Below are 21,986 nucleotides of genomic sequence, written 5' to 3' on the forward strand. Positions count from 1 at the left end.
AGATTGAGATTGTAATACTTATTCCAGTTATGCCAACATATTAAAATTGTTTTACATTTCAAGCACTCGGAGCAAAGGAAAAAGTTTGCATCCAATAATGTTTCATGATGTTTCAAAAATTACCTCGCGGGTGGATATTTAAATGAGCTATGCAGAGAAATGATTAATGTCAAGTATGTTTATTAATAAAAATCTGTAAATTTCCCATGTGTAGCAATAAACATTTTTAAACATTTTATAAACTAAAAGCATGTTAACCTATATAAATTGGTATATATTAGTTTCATTCATGCGAGCTTTGGTGAATCCATCTGTAACCGCTGTTTAAGCTATTACCAAAACAAATAATATCCTGTTGTGCCCAGTTTTGTAGAAGCTCTTTAGCAAATTCAACATCATCACTTTAAGTTGTACCTATATAAGTATTCTAATTTAGAACAAATCTAACTTTGCAATACCGTTCGTGAGCTGAAGTACTCAAAGAACATTAATATTTAAGTAAAGTTAGAGACCGCGGCGGTAAACAATGGTTAAATATTAACATGCCAATTATTAGATCGGCATTATGAAATGATGTGCATGTTTCCCGTTATTAATGTCAATTCTATTCTTTTTAAATACGTATGACCCAGACGTCCACATAAAGAGTATTTACAAATTTCAAACATGACTAATGTCTTTCGGGAATTTTTATTGCAAATCTGGATGTGTCTAATTAATAAAATGATATTGCGAATCTTTGCATATACATTAAATTGGTACTCTAGCACTACTGACAATGTTCACACAAAAATACAGTTATATGCAAAACAAGTAGGTGCATAATATAGGTATGTAATTTTTTCTAGATGCAGTCATACACTCAACTTATAACATTTTGTTTGCAAAGAACTGAATCGTGGAATATAATAAAAATAGTACCTACTTACATTACTCTGGTAATATTATATGTAATATTGAATAGAATCAGGCGCTACCTTGCGGAAATCGATATTAATTATAACGAAAATATTACTTTGCTTTTCCGCAAAATAATGACGTGCTATTAGTTAATCTGCTAACCCATTATATTTACTTGCCTTTTTTTAGATGCAATTGGACGTAGTTAAAGGAAAAGGATTCAATCCACAGCGAGATGAGCAAAAGTTATGGAGGTTTAAAGTTAGAAATGGTATTCCTCATTACTGATTCACTTTTCCCATAATACTTATTTGGGTGAAACATGAGTTTTGATGTGTTTTAAGATTTTGTACATAAACGATTTAGTTTAATGTCGTATTTCTTGAGATATTTAACTAAATGTGGGGTTGGATCCATTTTGAGAAAATACTTTTTCCATGTAACCTTTTTCATTTTAAATAGGCAATAAGGATCCATCCCAATAAATTGGAAAAAAAACGAAAAAATCACCAAGAAAAGATAAAAAACTTTATTAAAAAAACAATGTAATAGCTTATCAAAGTATTGAGTATTAACAAAATTGAGATCACTTCTGTTTAACGATAATAAAAGGATCTTATAATCACTAATCGTTTTTTTTATTAGCCTATTTGTGTGTCCCACTGCTGGGCAAAGGCCTCCCCTCTAGCTTTCCAATCCTCCCTGTGCTGAGCAAGGTCCCGCCAGTCCCGCTGAAACGCATCACTAATCGTTTACATAAAAAAAAATTTAGGACATAAATCAAAATACCATTTTTGAACAATATTTCCCATGACATACCAAATTCATCACATATTAATCTTTTGTAAAACTAATGGAAAATGAATATTTAATAGTTAATACCAAAGTAATTGTAGATTAAAAGATATATAACTATAACCATACCACTTACTTTTATGCCTATTTTCGTCATTTTTTTCATTCTTGTCATAGCATGCCTTCCTTGCAAAAAATTTAGGATCGCTATTCTCAGCTAAATAATAACATACACATATTAGAACAGAACTTTAATAATTTATCTTATACCTAAGTCGGAAGAAGTTTTGATGGACTCAACCAAAATAGCTTTTACTCACCTTTTTTGTCGTTACAAATCCACAGGCCTGTCTTTCGCGACAATGCACAGCATGACGCAATAGCAAAATCAGTTTTTTTAGTTACAAAAATGATAGGTTAAGTTTCAAAATTATAATTACTATAACATTATTAATACCAGCAACGTATAAACGAAATTAATACTAAAAGCAATTTTTTTTTTATGAACAATATAATGAACATGGATCGTTATTAAAATTTAGCATTATATTGCCATTTTAAATAAAAAAAAATCCCTATAACGTATTCATGTAAACTGGATCTTTTCCGTTGATTAATTTGCCACTATGAAACTATACCTGGAGTAAATTATCAAAAAAGATCCAAGTAACTTAAATCGACTTTGATGTTTGACGCTGAATATAAGAACAAGTTAATTTAAACCTGCAAAAATGATTCAAACAGTTTCAATGATTTCTGTTATTTTTCCTCATCTATTTAGTTTGTTTATGAATTATGATCCAAGTCGACATATATAGTAAAAAATTCAAAATTAGCCTATCATAGCAGTAAAACTGCCTTTTAGGTTAAGTATAAAGTTGTTAAAATTTAAAAAGTCAGCCTAAAGTTAATATATTTAACATGAATCGTTTTTGTTGTTTACTGATACACCAATGCTGGAATAACAAGAATTCCACAAATGTGATCCAAGTTTGCTGAATCGTTTTTGTTGTTTAGCTAAAGTATTTACACATCGTCAAATTAGTTTCTCAAAAACGATCCAAATGGGTTGGATCAGTTTTGTTGATATATATTTAGGACGAAAAGTATTCATTGCATTTTCTCAAAAAGATTCCAAGCAGTTTGGATTTTTCTTGTTGACATTTATATAAACCAGTCCTGTCACTAACCTAATTTTACAACAAGGTACCAAGAGTATTGAATACTTATTGGTGAATATCATTTTTAATCTTTCATACATGGGGGATGGTATCCGATGTCGATTAAAATATGAAAACGCTATGTGAGCTCAGTGCTTTTTTGCTGAATGAAAATATACGCATTAAAGGCCTGCCTGGTATACTTAACTCATGTTTTGGTATTTTTGTGGATTGGATCCTTTTCCTTTAACTACGTCCAATTAATGTTTGCACCATCCCACCGCGAAAATGATTAAGGCGGAGTAGGACACGTTCTGAGTACGTAACTTTCTGAGTTCGCCACTTTCTGAGTTCGTCACTTTCTGACTAGGTACCTACGTCACTTTCTGAGATTGACATTTGTTGAGTTCGTCACGTTCTGGGTACATTACTTTTTTTAGCATAGAAAGATTTTACCCTATACCTACACGAACAATGGATGCCAGGTATAATATTAGCTGTTCGGCATACGGTCGCTTTAATTTCCGACATACAGGATGTTTTTTTTTTTCAATGGCAATTGAAGGGAAACACGAATCTATAGACTATAATGGGAAACTATCTTAAGGTACCGTTCGGATTCACACTGCCTCAGCATTATGGCAGCAAGCAGTTGTAGCTCATATTTGTATGTTGTCCAAATGATTTAACGGCTTATCATTTAATTACTTCCCGTTTATTATTCAAGTAGGCATATTACAAAGCGCTTATGAACGTCAAAAAAAGCTACACCGGCTCTAACCCTACACCTCTGTTCCAAGAAGATTTTAATCCCCCCTCAATTGGCGGAGGGTATCCCAAAATGGGACTGGCAAGAAACTCAGCGGGTCACATCTTATAATTAACATGCATTAAATAAGAAAAAACACAATTTAAATGACTATAGAATTCATGCAATTATATACAGTAGGTACTATTCTTTATAGAAACTTGGTTTAAAAATAGGTATATATGTACATCAAATCACACTCTTTCTGAAAACATATCGAATTCTTACAAAATGTGGACTTTTTACAATTTGCCTTCGGCAAAAGGCGGATTCTCACAATTTGACTGCGACATATACATATCAAATATACCTACATCAACAACTGATTAAGATGAGAATTTTAATGTACGAATAGATCTCCAAATATGGCAGAGGCATTAAAAGGAATGGCTTTGATTTTTTGAACATGTTAATATATATAAACCTCAAGTATTATGGCTAAAGATTTGCACTGAAAAATCACTACAGACACAAGTTGTATGTAAAATAACATTTACCTAGCCATTCTTTCCCTATGTTTCGCATAAACAATCCTTGAACTTTTTCTTACTTGATAGTATCTGCAGATGACACCAGCTACTTGCAGCGGACCACTAGAAACGCATTTTCGAAATCAAATAAAACTCCGTACTTAGATATAAAAAAATAAAACTATAATGGAATGCACAGATAAATAGTGTTATTTATGCAGTCATTACGGGAATTTTTATTGCAAATCTGGATGTCTAATTAATAAAATGATATTGCGAATCTTTGTATATACATTAAATTGGTACTCTTACTAGTACTACTGGCAATGTTCACTAAAAATACTTATCTTCTAAAACAAAATTAAATTAATGCGATGTTATCGTTATCCAAACGTAATTAACTTATATTAAGTTGAGAAGTTTAGACTGCAAAATTAACAACATTTTACGTTTTGCTGAGATAGAATCTGTAAGTAATCCTTACGCTATCTACTCAAGTTTTAGAAATTTTTGAACTAGATAATTTAAGAAAAAGAGATTTATGGCTTATAAAATAAATAGTTGTAAATAAAGATTTTTTTTAAATTTGCAATTTTTACCAAAAGTCACACAAAAAAGGATCCATACACATCTTCTTCATGTGTGATTGATAGAACTAGTTACTTATTAATGTTATTTAAGTAAAAAATACATTTTCATTTTCAGTTACATTAAAATACTCGTGGTTCATAATTCGCAATGTTAGAAATTTAGATATTAGGACTTTATATCAAAAACATTCCATACGTATCGTCGGCTGGGAATACATTTGTGCCATATAAATTATTGAGCAAACGCAACAAAAAAATATGCTATATTGACACTAATCGGTTTAAAAAATATATATTTTTCAAAAATATTGTGCCATATTTATGTTCATGTGCTGCATTTTACTAGGATAATTTACAGTCTGTTAACAGAAAAATATCACAAAAGTTGTAAAATACACCTATCATCCAAAACTTTGTGTCATGTCATACATTGTACGCTTAACATTTACTCATCAAAAACGGATATGGCAATATAGGTAATAAAAATGCTTTTGTATCATGACTACCACTACTTTTATTCAAAATATTTGTAGAAATAGCAAACATATGTGCATATATGATAAAAAAGCTAAAAATTTCCTAAATAAAAACAAATCGTTCTTTTTTTTCGAATTCACAAACGTATTCTCACCCGACGGTATGTTAATACTTACTTGAATCAAAATTCTTAGCACTTACTGGCCGAGGAGCAGTAATTATAGGGGAGCCCTGTTCCATTATATATCCATTCCATAATATAAAGCTACAATGAATTGCCAATAAATGTAAAATTGTAATGGCACCATTACCTGTGGTGTTCTGATTTTGACAGCATAGTAAAGTTAGTAGGTATTATTGTTAAACATCTATGTAGGTAACTTAATAATTTTATTTTGCATTAAGTCCCTTATAAAGTAGTACTTAACGTAATCTAACAAATAAAAACTAACGATAACTCAGACACAAATAATTATACAGATATATTTCTCACTTTTATTAAAAAGTAAGGATAAATATTTACCCAGAACTATAAAAATATGAGTTCGGCCCCAATAGATATTAATCAAAATATTATTTAGGGTATGTTAAGATATTAGTTACAGAAAATACAAGAATGAGCGAAAGTGGCAAAGTTTGACTTATTTGGCTAGAGCCCAACGGTATTTGTCCGAAGTCGCTTACCGCCGGGCGCGGGCGGGCCACTCGGAACAATATTGATTTATACCCACACTGACTGTTCGAGCATTGCAAGTGAGGTTGGGATCTATAAAAACTATTTTTCAATGGACAGCTAAGTACAGTCCGCAGAAGATATTCTTTGTTCGCAAATTTGTGTCTAGACATCCCAACAGTTAATTTCAAATTAGGTAATGTCAATATTATAAATTGATGGATGGATGGATGGTAGGAATTGCTGAAATTTTATTATTTTTACTAAATATATGCGCATCCATTCAGGAGGCATGTTCTGATTGTAATAGCAGATTATGAATTTGATATGGATTTGTTATGGATATGATCTGTTAGTGTCAAAAGTGACGTTTCTGGTTAAAGCACATAAAATACACGTGTGTTTAAGCTTAGTTATTTTTTTCTATTCGAGTAGGACTCTCGCACGTGGATCCCGTTTATCCTATACGAATTTATCCGTTTTTCCAAACAAAATAAATCTTAATCGATCTGGTTCCATTGTTGATAAAATTCGCTATCCCATATACAAGATAAATATTTTGGGGAGGATCTTACACAGATCAACCTACGCCCAACCAAACTAAGCAAAGCATGTACTATTGGGTTCTATTCTATATACATATTTATAATATGTATATATATTTTTGATATAACCGCAAAATTAAATTAGACGTAGGTTTTAGAGCTATAATACAATTCTGAAAGTTTTTTTAACTTAGAACATAATTGATTTTTGAATTATTTTTCCACCAGCAATGTATTCCGTACATCACGGTCACTTGTGACAGTTGTGAAATCGCCTCAGTAAATGCGAAGTTTTGAGTTAAAACTAAATAGTGATATATTGCTTGCTGGTTTATTTTATATGGAAAAACAAAATGCGTCCTTTTTTTACAAAACCTATAAAAGTGTGGTAATTAAAGCCTAAACTAACTACCCTTTGATTATGCGGTCGTATCAAAAATACACGCTGTATATAATAATTATCCATAACTTGGGAACAAATATTTGTAATTATCACACAAACAAAATGCTCTTACCGGGATTCGAATCCGGAACCTCCTGCTTCATATTATTATTAAGTCCTTCATTTCAGGCAAAGCCCATAAAAGTGTTAGTATTACAGAACATACAAGACAATATTGTTAGTACATACAAAAATCACAAACACAGACGTAACCGGAAGAGCATAAAGATAATAAAATGTCAATAATTTATCTTTGGTGTAATTTAAATTGTTAATTAAATAATATAACATAATAATTACAATTAAATTAAAATATTAGGATTAAAAGCATTAAATTAAATTTGGAAAATTATAAAAATTATAGAATTAAAATTAAATTTCGTCAAATAATGAAACCCAATGAATACCAATGAATATAAATAAAAATAATTTTAAATAATAATAATTAAAACATGTCACTAATAAAAATCTACAAAAGGAGTGTGAAGGCTAATCCATCTTTTTAACATGGGCGAGTCCCACCTGTCAGCAAACACTTTCAGAAGACTACTAGTAGGGCTCCCCCGCATCCTTTCCCACAATGAGGCGCAGCGCTTCCTCATTATCGCATGAAAACTATCAACCCCCGCCTCCGTAAACATGCCCGAAGCGCTGCACCTCCGATGAAGGCCCAGCAATGTTCAAAATGCGTTATTATATTGCATACGAAGTGCGCTGTACGTCCTCTGCGCATAATTGACCCAGAGATTGCAGGTGTAAAAGCACTGGCAGTATGCCCGAAAGAGCGTTAGCTCTACTTTCCTAGTAAACTTTGTAAATCTCTGAGCCAACATATTGCAGCGGGCGGACAGCGCCCTTCTCTCCCTCTCTATGTCCATGTTATCAGAGAGGTCTTTAGTGACCCAGTGGCCCAGGTACTTAAAATGCTTAACTCGGCTTAAATGATATGTGGTACACATAGAGCAATTGGTGGCACAGCCTCGTAATTCACTCTTCTTAGCATTATACCTGATCCCATAGTCCACTGCATACCTCTCACAAACACCGAGGAAGTTTTGCAATGCGCCTAGAGATGGCGTGAGCAGCACCATGTCGTCTGCATAGCTGATATTGTTAATATAAACTCCATCAACCGAACACCCGACGTTGGTGCCGCTCAACTTCTCTATCAAAATTGATGTACAGGTTGAACAGCCGGGAAGACGGAAGCCCCCTCCCTGTCTCACCCCGCACTCTAACCTGTACTCCTCCGAGAGAACACCCGCCCATCTCACTCAGTTTCTCTGGCAATGGTACCAGTATTTCAGGAGAGAGATTACCTCTGACAGTAGCCCTGCTATTTCCTCAACTTTTTGCCATAGGATTTTAAATGAAACGAGGTTGAAGGCCTTAGATAAGTCCAGGAAATATGCAAAGACTTGCGTTTTTCTAGACGTATAATACTGGACGGTACGCTTGAGACAGAGGATAGCACGCTCAGTTGAGAGACCAGACCTAAAGCCGAATTGAGCATCATGTAGACTTAGCTGCTTTTCCAGCTGCTAATCAAGCAGAGCGTCCAGTATTTTAGCAATAATGTTAGCCAGAGAGATGGGTTTGTAATTATTGATGTCTGATGGATCTCCAGTTTTGTTTTTGACTATCGGAACTACTACTGTGTACATTAGCTCATCCGGTAGGTAACTATGGCTAATGCATAGATTATAGAACACAGCCAACACCCTCGGTAGATGACTCCCCGCGTTCTTAAGGTACTCTAAACTTAAACCGTCAAAACCAGGGGATTTGCCTCTTACCATGTTTCTAATCACAGAGGACACTTCAGCAGATAATTTAACGGAAATCCCCTCGTTTGGACTCCTCGCCAGGAACACAGGCGTAGTAGGCCCAAGAGACGACTCCACTTTAAAATTATGTTTGCAGGCGTTGGCTATGTCATACGGGTCATGTAGGCCGTGGACACTCACAGGTTGGCCGGGTTTAGGATTTAATTTATTTGTTGCCTTCCAAAATTTGCCAAAATATTTTTTTGTATGATGATCCGCAATTATGTCTAATTTAATTTGTTGTGCATTTTCTTGAAAAAAATATATATTTGGATTTAAAGAGTCAGCGAGATAAATACATACTGTATAGCATATTCCTTAGAACTCGATCTTAACTTCAGTAATAAAATGAACTCCGATACTCAACAGATTTAACCTGCTTCATTTTCCAAATCCTAAAAATCTTAAATGCATTTTTTTCTTAGATCGATCTTGGGTCTCCTAAGAACAAACATACGTATCTCTGGTTCTGCTCCCTCCCGTTCACCACTCTAATCCTCACAGATGGCGCACAGACTGTACCTAGCTATATTCAAGTAGGCAAGTACATTAGTCAGATTCCATCGACAAAGCGTGGCTCTTAAAATTTTACGACTGCAGAGGTTAGATTTATTTGAATATAATAAGAGTTGCCAGTACAGAGCGGCCGAACGTAGTGAGGTGAATACATTTTCATACAATTGAAGTTACGCTCTTATTTTATAACGACATGCTGGAATAAAATGAAACTTGAAGTGACATGCCTTCGTTACTAGAAATCGCAACACAAATTAAATATAACGATTATAATTTTTGTATGTAAATCTTCTACTCACTCTATTTTCTTTTTATTACAATTTCTAGCAATGAAAACTTAGTAGACAGACTAAGCTACGGATCTATAAGACCGTGATCCACCCCATACTGATATATAGATGTGAGACTTGGATACTGACACTCAAAGAAGAGAACAGCCTTCTTGTCACAGCACGTAAGGTCTTAAGAAAGATTCTGGGACCTATTAAAAGAGATGATGACGTTGGAGGATATAATAGGTGAGACCAAAGCACATCGTCTCCGTTGGTAGGGCCACCTCGAAAGAAGGGGTGAAGATCGTGCTGTAAAGAATGCATATTTGGGTTTCTAAGTATCAGTGGGCGGGTAGAGTGGAGGTAAATCTCCATAAGCTCGGCGTCAGTGAAAACTGGCGTGAATTCCAGGTAAAATGGCGTGCTCTTGTGTTGGAGGCCATAAAAACAATAAAAACTAATTTCAGGCATAGGAATATTTTACTTCAAATGTTCATGCCAAATTTCATGTTATTTTAGCATGTCGTTATAAAACGAGAGTGTAACTACGTTTGTATGGCGGCCGCTCGGTACTGGCGACTCTTAACGTATTGTAACTATTAGTTTATGAGACGTTTTACGCCTTGCAACTCGACCGTTCTATACTATAGTTTATTTTGAACCTCTGAAAAGACGTATTTAATCCTGAATTATAGGACACGGTGGGTATAATAATTGGACTTCGGCGCTTCGAAGGCTAAATGAATTCTGAGAAACTAACGATGTTTACAGACATGAGGACGGCTGCGGGCTCCTTAAGGCTTTTTAACTGACTTCCAAAAATGAGGAGGTTATCAATTCGATCGGACTTTTATTTTTTTGTATGTATGTTACCTCAGAACCCCGTAGTTTATGAACTGATTTTGAAAATAGATTTTTTATTTGAATGTATATGTATAGTCCCAAAGATGGTCCCGTTTTTGTCAAAACTTAGTTCTGATGATGGGATCCACGAGGAATCCAGGGAACTTCTCAAATCTTATAGGGAAAATCCTATATCATAATATAGTAATTTTAGTATAATCATCAATAAACTGAACATTTTCATACAAAACAGTACCATTTAATGAAGTGGAACTGCTGATGATGACCAGAAAGGGACTCTTTAACAACGCATATTTAATTCTTTCGATTTGTCCTCTTCGTTATGTTTGTGAAGCAAGTTAGTTCTGAAGGAATATTTGTGTTAAGGTCCAGTTCTGATGATGGGTTCCATGAGATCCATTTCCTCCAATTTTGATGGCTTCAGATCCAGACCTCGAAACTCGAAACGTACCCGAAGCGCAAAAATGCTTACAGTTTGGCCAGACAAGGAACGAGTCTTGCAGAATGATGCATCACATTAATCTTTAAAAACAAAAACTATACCGACTTATAAAAAAAACAAGTATTATCCCATTTTATATGCGCTAGCAACTAATACGGTTGAAGTCGGTGTCAAGCCAAATATTTAGTTACAATATTGGTTAATAATACCCCAAAGCAAGTAATAGGCAGCTTTATTTATTTCACCTTAAACTCCACAAGAGTTGGCATTTTGTTTGACGCTTTTAATATTTGGCTTGGTACCGACTTCACAAGTATAGTTGCTAGCGCATATAAAACGGGATAATATTTTATTTTATCCTTTGGAAGTCGGTTTTAGTTTTTTATTTATTAGAGTTACGTGTGAATAGGTTTTTTTTGTGGTCTTTTTGTAGTACCATGTTTTTTTTTAATTTCAGCAAGGTACACTCAGTGCTGCTAGGACGCCTAGAGAACACACGGCACACTAGCTAAACCAGGCCGGATGCAAATAAGACAAACAGACCATGTCCAGCATCAACGGAAGGCTCACGAAATCGCTCCTCCAGCTCAGTAAAGTACAACCTCTCATGTGGTGCTGGAATGCAGCGGTGTGGCTCAATGCAGGGCAAAAACATCTCGAGCCAGTCTTTGAGTTGCGAAAACCTGTCCGTGCTACAATACAATCTTAAAAACATTTGAGCAATAAGTGTCTAAATATTAAACAAAATTAATTGTTTGAAATGGATTTTTTTTTCTGACTGGCACTTATTTGTTCATTAAATAAATAATACATTTAGCACCCATATAACCCCTACTCCCACATCTATCCGATAGGTTAACTCTGGCATTTAATGTCTACCTGCCATCATTCTTTCATGCCTGCTTAGTCTGGTACACGATATTGTCCAATCCATTTATATTGGTAAGCCATGGAAACCATTTTGATTTTTTTTCTACTGACACATGCTTAGTTATGATTACGGCTATGATGTCTCTTGCGTGAAATTATGCATTTGGTTGATTTCTGGGCTACTTTGCACAGTGGATTTTAAAGCTGTATTTCGCTGCACGTGTGACCAGTTACAAGCCGACCCAGATTTATAATTGGTTGTACAGTCAGAGGCCACCAGCCTACTTACTGTCTGAATTCAATACTAAGCTGAAAGAGCAGACAACTTTTTTGTTATTTAGTAAGACTTTGTGCGTTGAAAACACCCGAATCGAATGTTACTTTAATATATTAATTAATGATGTGTCGAAGTAAAACCGAGGTCATACGTTAATCCCACATAAAAAAGAATAAAAGAGTATTGCAATAAATACAATACTATATGGGTTAACTCGTAATAAAAAGATTTGGATTGTTAGTCCACTAACCTTACTAGTTTTTTAGGGTTCCGTACCCAAAAGGTAAAACGGGACCCTATTACTAAGACTCCGCTGTCCGTCCATCCGTCTGTCACCAGGCTGTATCTCATGAACCGTGATAGCTAGACAGTTGAAATTTTTACAGATGATGTATTTCTGTTGCTGCTATAACAACAAATACTAAAAACTACGGAACCCTCGGTGGGGGAGTCCGTCTCGCACTTGTCCGATTTTTTTTCTATTAGGTAAGACAAGTTAATTTATTAATTATTACTGTTCCGTGACTTTTAATACAAGTGTTATAACATCGACTATATTCTCAATAGTAGGTACTATGTCATCAACACAGGCAATTTTATCCAAAATTATAATAACGTGTTTTAATAATGTTGCAAACGCAGTCATTAATTTTCAAAACCAGCTCACGCTTTCCTGGGTTACCACCCTTATCACATTATTCTACTCCCTCAACAATAGCCACCGTTTAAAAGCACGAACGCAGAAACGTCGTCACTCGACGTAATATTTTGACAGGCAACATTACTTTGACAGACATGCTGTAAGCGGAACACATAAATCTAGAGGTGCTTACTCCTGTAACGTTTCAATTTACGTGTCCACATTCTGTATCTCTAGCCCGGTTTTCAGTTACGCACATAATTTTAATAAACTAAATAAATCTCCAGAGCTGTAATACTTTCAAATATTGATATTATTTATTTACAATAACAATATACATAATGGATATATACAGATGATTACTATAACTAGCTTATATCCAAAATAGGCCTTTGAGGCATTGTACCAAGGATGCTGGCGGCATTTCCTCGTTGTATTGCAATACTGATACGTTGTGCGAGGAAGCCGCCAGCTCTTCGGTCACCAGTTACGTCAACTAGACGTTTCGCGATTTCTCCAAAAAACTTGTGCGCGCTGGGACCATGGACCTAGAGTTTCAACGCCAAATGGTACAAAATGGTCTTCTCTACCTCTTATATTTATTAGGTTTCAAAATTTCGGCGTTTTCCGCCGCTGCGCCCGCTTTTACATTAGTCCGTTGGAGGTAGGACGGTGCCAGTGTGTCTACGCAGGTAGCATCCCACACTAACATCCGTCCCAAGCTCCAAGGAACCAAGGACACCCCATCAGGCCTCTTGCCATCACCCCTGATAATGCCAGTCGGCTCAAGAAGAGCAGGCACATTGATGGTGGCAAGAGATCGACGGATTATGTCATTAAGCGACGCATGTCTTGAAAAACGACCTGCACTTTCAAATTAATTTTGCAAGCTTGAGACAACTCTAAAGTTGCAGACCATAAGCTTCATGAAACCTCTATGCTGTTCGCTGGTTTGCTACCGACGTGATGCGTCGTTTAATAAAGTACACTAGTAGATGTGAAACCTGCAGTTAACACGACAGACAGCCTTATTGTGTCCGTAACAATACCGGCCAGGTTCGCTTCCGTCGAATGTCGTTCTGTAATTTAGTTTCCTCGTATCTTATTTGTTTTGCCCTGTATAACAAAGCAAGATTGGTTTTGAAAATGTACTACATAAATTACATAATAGTTAATTATGTTATGAGGAATAGTGGTCACGAAAAAATTAAAAGAATTTCTCATGCTCTATAATTAGGTCGCTGTTGTTCTAAAAATTGTGCAGAAAATGATACGTTTCTGCTCTAGAGCACTGTACTTTCTAAGTGCGTTTTTTGTTCTCTTTTTCCGATAAGCAATTACAATTTTGGTTTAAATGGATATGTTATACAATATAATAATAATAATAATATCCATTCTGATAATTAACTCAATATTCCATAAATAACTATTTATAACTAAATTGTTAGTTGAAAGTACCCTCAATAAATTCCACTGAACTGAAGTTTATTATCAGCCGTGTTTTTTTAATGCAAATGTATTTTACTTTCCTACACTTATTCGAAATGAAAAGTAGAGTGCTTAACTTAATAAAAATTAATTAAATGCTCAGTGTAGGGTTACGTATTGTGGTACCATCGAGCTGATATGATGATGGAGATAGGAGGTGGCCATAGGAACTCTGTGATCAAAAAACGCTAACTAGGGTTGTAGAATTGTCCGGATGACTAGCCTGTGGAAAAAAAAGTGCAGTCAGCGATAAAAACTTGTAACAAAAATGAAAATTTTTCCCTAAACTTATTTTACTAAGAAGAGAAGACTTTTATCAATTACTCAAAAACGGCTGGAACGATCATGTTTATTATAGTTTTCATTAAAAGTATTGATCAAGCTTTTGGTTTAAGATTTTTTTTCATGTCTTTTGGAGGCATGGTTCAAAAGTTAGAGGAGAGGGACACATTTTTTTTTCTCTCGGAGCGATTATTTCCGAAAATACTCAGTTTATCAAAAAATAGTCCTAACCTATCCAACGATGCACCATGCCATTAGGTTAACTCGAGAATTAAAAAAAAAATGGCTTTTTAACAGAAAGTGTATATGTCTGTTTTTACCCGACTACGGCGCAATAAAAGGAGTTGATTTAATTCGGAGCGATATGTATGGGTTTCGTAAAAAACATAGCTGTACATAATATTTTGGGACGGAAGAATAGCTTTTCAAATCTAACGAAGTGACGGTAATTTTTCTATGTAATTCCATTTCGGGAGAAAACGTTTTCGACTAACAAAAACTTAAGTCAAAATGTCGATCGCTTCAGCATAATATATTCTAGGTTTACAGATTTCCTTTTTTTTATTTGTTTTGTATTGCGAAATTCTAAAAAAAAAGGAAAAAGTATAAACCTACTTTTTCATTGTGTCAATAACATAGTAAAAAATCATGGAGAATGGAAAACAGAATGGAAAATATTTAGAGGCGGAAAAACGTTTTCCCTTTTTGTTTGGACGGTCACGTGCCCCTCTTAACGAACGATGCAAATAGATAAGATAAACCTGAAGAAGTACCTACTTACACGTATGTTTTATACAAGTATGTCGTACCCCGAGGCGTGCGAAGGAAGTAAAGTAGTTGAGAAGTGAGTTATTCTCAACTCATGCACAGCTTAGCGTTGCTCTAATAAAACATATTTTAATATTCATGAACTACCCGTCAAACGCTGGAAGTTGCTAACAATATTGTTGGGCTGCTTCTTGATATACATATATACACATTAGAGATTACAGATCTGTTATTATTATTTTGTATTATTTTTTGTATATTGTAGGTAAATGATAAAGTTACGTGACTGACATTGTACATACTGTTACTTTTATAGAAAGATAATAGAGGCAAGGAACAGAAACTCCTTAGGCAGAATTGTTGCAAAAGTGTTTGAGCTGATCTGAAAAATTAACATACATACTAATAGGGCACGTTAAATAAAAGCTTGTAAAAAAATATATGGTCCAAAATTAACTTAAATATTTATGTTTAGGCGTGAGTCACGCCGCGTGGCGTATTTCTAAGGCAAGATATTTTCATAAATGAGACAAATATAAACAAAAAATACGTGTACCTAACATAGGTTTTGGTACTACATTACGTATACCATATACCTAGTTATAGTAAGGGACTACAGATGTGTTGTTTTACGATGCGTAATTAGTATGCCTACTACCCTAACCGTGCCATTAAAGCAATCTAAACATCAAATTCAGCACCATGACATGACTGATAAGCTTAATCGCATCACATACAAATCAAAAGGGTGACCTTCCCAAGAATTTATTTCTCCAAACGCTCTCGCAAAAAATTTAACAAAAAATGTATTTGGCATCTCGCCAAGCCGGAGCCTTCGCGTATATACGAGGTCAGTAAATCTTCCCATGGCATTAATACCAGGGCTCTGGGAACTATAGAGATAAGATTACCATAACTGTAACTCTTGCATATATACCTATGTATTCAATGGCGTCATTGATTTGTACAACGAGTGTTCTAAGCTGAGTTAAAAAAAAATGTTACTGATGCTCTCGAAAATGTATGAAAACAAAAAAATTAGTATATACGGCAATAATGAAAACGCCTAAGCTGCCAAAAAATAGGAAAGCCAACAACACTAGAGAAAAACAAAATATCAAATGTATTTTTCAATTTTGTGGATCTAACCAGCTAATGATTTATTATTCGTTTGATATAATAATACCTACCATGAGAAAACTCGTGGCTTTAATTATAATTATTTCACGTCTTTGTAGATGAAACACTATCAAGAACGGAGATAATTAATACAGCAATCTATTACTTAGTTAATGTGTTTCAGATTAAAAGACAGATAGCAACTAACAACACTAACTATCTAACGTGCGAACGAGAGTTGTCACGATTCTTTTGTTAGTATAATGAAAAATCGTAGTTTCAATAGTCTGAAGCCATTTCCATAATTAATTAAGGTCGATATTTAGTTTTTTTATTTTATTTTACTTAATCAATATACTTACATAGGCAGAATAACGTAATGGTTAGATACGTGGTAAGTACTTGTATAGGCATTATTTATTCGTCATTACTAAATTAGATATGAACTTCTAATTTAATTGGTGTAAGCGCAAAAGTAATTAGAAAAACATATTTTGTTTATAACTATAAAACATATTCCAAGTCAATACGTGGTAATAAATGCTAAATTATTTAATTAATTTCTAATAAAGATATAAAATATACAGTCAATACATCTGACAAGAAGTATGTGTGAAGATTATGATTTATACAGAAATATCCCAGGGTATTTACCACAAATCATATGGGTTATCATATTTATTTTAGATTTGACTTACCTCCCATACGAATAAGCACCAGAACTTTACACTTCACTTCAATGTTTTATGACACTATGATACTAAAATAGCAAAAGGGTTGACAATTACCTACTCACATCAAATATTTAATATAGTTACACACTTTAATACTTGTTCATTTCCACCTTAAACCAAAATAGTGCTCCATAGTCAAAAGATCGATCATTGTTTTAAAATTTTGTTTGTTTATTCCACGAAACAGTATAACACACATAATTTTCATCATCCATATTTTCTTATTTTCGTACCTGCATTCAAGTTTATGGTTGTTATAAGTTCGTTACTTTGCGCGGGAAACGGGGGAAAGGAAAATGGCGGCCGAGGTGACGCGGCAGCGGCGCTTTCCGAGAGGCTACTAGCGATTTTGGCGTTGGCAGATCGCTTCGCTTATGCGCCGCTCCATGCGCAATCTGTCGCCCACACTTTAGATGCACTGTAAACTGAAGACTTTCATAAAATATGCTCTGTGGATAATTCTCGTAGAAAAAAGTTAAAAGCATTTTACGTGGAATATGGTTGTGTTTTCTGTGCGGGTAAGTGTTTACAAAGTAGCGCAGTGTAAGTACCTAAGTTTTTTCTTTTCGAATATGACTCTGTTACCAACTTACCAGTAAAATACTGAGTGTTTATTTAGTCACCTGCAATAATTTACGGGGTGAATATATAGGTCACACAGAGCAACTTTTACTTTGGGACCAACTCTGAAATCGCAAAAAATATTGGCTGTTTCATACATTTTGGCTGTCTGACCTTGACATTTTTCATAGGAGAGTTTTTTTTTTTGCAAATTCGGGGTTGGTCCCATAGTAAAAGTTGCTCAATATGACCTATACATTCAGCCCATAAATTATTGCAGCTGACGAAATAAACAACCTGTATATTATCATTGTGTCTTTAGCCATCACGAAACAATGTCCCTGTGTGTTCTAGACAGGCATGGTATTTGACACCAGGTTATACTCATACATAAGGAGCACAAAATATACTTCCATATTTGTTTCTACGAAGAAATTTGTTATATTATATTTGATTAATTGTCGCATTCCATCCATCTTTGTCATACTCGTTGTTAAACATGAGCTTATCTCTTTCTCTTTCAGTGAGCGGGAGCTCGTTAGCACGTGCACATCTCTCGCTTGCCCAGATGCGACTAAAGGAAACCTGTTCAATTTGTCACAAGGTTAGCGCTTCAATCTTAGAACACCTTTTTTTTTTTTTTTTTTTTTTTTTGACCCAGGGGGAATCCGTTATGGATCCCACTGGCACGGGAGAAGCCGAGTGGGTATGTCCGACTCCCACGGACTAAACCCCCTGGGGTGTTCCACCGCGCGCTTTGTGGACGGGGTTTCGGGAACGCGATTGTAGACTTCCGATACCCCGTCGGCGTTGCCATTACGGGCTCGACTTTTGTGGCTGCTGCTGCAGCCTACTCCGCTGAAGACGCCTCGGAACACTTGAGGGCCTTCCAGCTCGGAACCTCTTTAGGCGAGTGATGGAACTCCCGGCCCATCACCCGCAGGTTCCCGTTAAGGCGGTATCATTCGGGCTGCGTATGCCCTTAGACGCCGACCTGGCCTCTTACGGCGCTGAGGGAGCGAATTCGCATCGTCCTCGCGCATTCTCTCTGCAGCCTCCTTTTGCGACAGGACGGTGACGCTAAAGGAGGCCACTGCCGCCCACGCTTCCTCACTGCTGAGCATGCGGCGTATTAGCGCCGGCAGCGAGAGGTCTCCTCCTATGGCCGAGGACAGGATAGCGCGAGGCTCCGCCCACGCAGGGCACTCTTCGCGCGTGTGTTGCGCCGTGTCCACGGCTCCTCCATCGATCAATCTTAGAACACCTATAATAACCTATCTTGATTATCATTGTTTGACACTAATGAAATGTAAAAGGTTCTTGTTACCTATTGTTATTTTTATACTTAATTGTTTTTTTTATTGTTATTACTATTAAATAAAAACAAAAGACTCATGCCCCTTATGACATACGTCGGTACGGTCGTAATATTTATGTTGCCGCATCATTTATGTACCTTATATAATACTTCAATCAGAAGGGATGTTTTTAGGGTTCCGTAGTCAACTAGGAACCCTTATAGTTTCGCCATGTCCGTCTGTCTGTCCGTCCGCGGCTTTGCTCCGCGGTCGTTAGTGCTAAAAAGATGCAATTTGGCATGAATACATAAATCATGGTAAAATAAGAAATATAAATAAAAACCGGCCAAGAGCATGTCGGGCCACGCTCAGTGTAGGGTTCCGTAGTTACTCTTCCGTCACAATAAGCTAAACTGGAGCTTAAAGTATAGTAAATTGTTAACCAAGGGATGAAACGGTACCTTTCACCCGAGTTAAACAAATAGGCAAATTTGCATAATCAGTACCTAATTAAAGTAAGTCTTTTTACTATGAAGGGAAAACTTTTTGCGATAACTCAAAAACAGCTAAACTGATCATATCCGCTATAGTTTTCATTTAATGTCTTTCTTAAGCTCTACTTCCACGATTTTTTTCATATTTTTTGGACCTATGGTTCAAAAGTTAGAGGGGGGGGGACACATTTTTTTTTTTCTTTCGAAGCGATTATCTCCGAATATATTCACTTTATCAAAAAATGTTTTTGAAAACCCCTATTAGTTTTGAAAGACCTTTCCAACGATACCCCACACTCTAGGGTTGAAGCGAAAAAAAAAATTCACCCCCAATTTACGTGTAGGGGAGGTACCCTAAAAAAAATTAAATTTTTAGATTTTATTGTACGACTTAGTCGGCTTCATTGATTTATATATCCATGCCAAATTTCAGCTTTCTAGCACTAACGACCACGGAGCAAAGCCTCGGACAGACAGACAGACAGACAGACAGACAGACAGACAGACAGACAGACAGACGGACATGGCGAAACTATAAGGGTTCCTAGTTGACTACGGAACCCTAAAAAGGGGTACCTGACTCCCATACGAAATGTTTTTTTTTTCGCTTTAACCCAATGGTGTGGGATATCTTTCAAAACATTTCTCTTTCAAAACAGTCTCCAACAAACATTTTTTTTTAATAAAAGGAATATTTTCGGCAATAAATAATTACAATGAAAGAAATAAAATGAGAGAGGCTCTAACTTTTAACCATGGGTTTGAAAAAACAGAAAAAAAAATCGTAGAATAAAAGCTTAATAAATACTTTCAATTAAAACTATAGCGAACATGATCGAGCCCTAGACTAGTCTAGAAACGTTTTTGAGTTACTGGAAAAAGTCTTCTCTTCTTAGTAAAAATTATGCTTGTAATGTACAGTCAGCGTCAAATACTTTGTAGCAACCAAAGTAGCCAAATAGTTCGGTACACCATATATTTAGTATGGTGTACCGAACTATTTGGCCACTTTGACTGCTACGAAGTATTTGACGCTGACTGTACATGATACTTACTAATAGTCCCCGCCCCGTTTAGCCTATTCTGAGAGAACGGTAACTACGGAAACCTACACTGAGCATGACCTGACATGCTCTTGGTTGATTGTTTTACTATAATTCTTAGTCTTGGTATAACAGCTAGGTACAAGTTTTTTTCCTGCAGCGGTTTCTGTTTTATGCGCCTTTGCGGCACGTAATTTTGTTTTATTACCTACGAGTTTTATTCATTCAAAATAAGATTGGGTTATTAAAATAGAAAATTTAGTTTAATGCCCTTTTAAAGGTTTTTATCTACACACATAAACCCTCTATGATGCCTTCAAAATCCGTAAATAATGGCCAACATTACGATAAACTGTTTAGTTACAACAAATTTCTTATCTGTGATAATGTTCTAATTGCTTCATAAATACATCAAAATCTATTTGATAATGATATTCACATTTGGAACATCTCTGAAAGAAAAGCAATTCGATTTGACCTCTATTCCTATATCAGTTGAGATGCCTTTTAGTTCGAAATGAAATGTCAATTGCATACAATTTTGACAAATCTCGCATGTAAGTTTGTATCGAATGATACGGAAATAGGTCCCCGACTCTAGTTTGTCTCTGAATTAAAACAAAGGCACGGATGCGTGACATGCGTGAAAAAAGATTTCATTTACCGCCATTTGATGTACAGTTAATCATTTAATTAGATTAAGTATACAATGAATTTGTTTTATTGTTTTTAAAGTAACTGTATCAAAAGTTTCGTGTAAAATGAGCGATACAAATATTTCGGTGACGCCACCACATATCCGCGAGTTCCGCCAAGAGAGCAACGTTGCCCCAACGTTGGCTGTAATTTGGGTTAGCGAATATATGATAAAAAGTTTATAATTTGTGTGTAGATAAAATAGTGTACGTAACTGTACATAATTAGGCATTAAAACACTCGTGTGATCCTTTTAAGAAACTCACTTCGTTCGTGTCTTAAACCCACACTCGTTTATTTTAATGCCTTTTATTTTGTAGCAGTCACATATACTACTATTATCGCAGTGTAATAACAGAGACAATGTGTTAAATTTAAATTTAGCGTCCAATTATATGTTATCATTTGCATTATTTCCTGAGTGTTGCATTATCCGTTGCTAAAAATGTTAAAGTGAGAAAGGGTAAGACGAACACCGGGGCAAAAATAAACAATTTATGTAATCGTCATAGAGTTTGTCTTGCCTCGAGCAAAAAAAACTGTGTTATTCTTACCCCATCTCACCTTATACAAAAAAAGCGTTTGTATGTAAAACTTCTACTCGCTCTAATTTATTTATCAAAATTTCTACCTTATCATATATCTACCTTATCTAATTTCTACCTTCTCAAATTTCTACCTTATCAAATTCAAGGTTTTAATTAAAATTCAGAAAAAGTTCACATGGAATTCAACAATTCTTAGGTATTTAAGGGCATTGCGGAAAACTTGCACCATACCTATTTCGAAATCAAATTGATACGTTGCGCTAATAACTATGACAATCTTTGCTCAGGGATGACCGTATTGAGTGATTCAAAATTCATGTTATTTCAGGATGTCATTTTAGAATGAGAGAATAATTTCGATTGTATGGATGCGGCTAGGTTCAGGTGA

General features: G+C 35.3%; 1 protein-coding gene across 2 annotated transcripts in view; it reads right to left on the reverse strand.

Moving 5' to 3' along the window:
* Positions 1–17,841, reverse strand: part of LOC133533184 (dopamine receptor 2-like) — a 170,234-nt gene extending 152,393 nt beyond the window's left edge. For both annotated transcript variants that reach the window (XR_009801826.1, XM_061872145.1), the window contains exon 1: positions 16,923–17,841. The gene's annotated coding sequence lies outside the window, so the exon portion shown is untranslated. The remainder of the gene's footprint in view (positions 1–16,922) is intronic.
* Positions 17,842–21,986: the final 4,145 nt, after the last annotated feature.

This window comes from Cydia pomonella, chromosome 2 (assembly GCF_033807575.1).
Source record: "Cydia pomonella isolate Wapato2018A chromosome 2, ilCydPomo1, whole genome shotgun sequence".
NCBI lineage: Eukaryota > Metazoa > Arthropoda > Insecta > Lepidoptera > Tortricidae > Cydia > Cydia pomonella.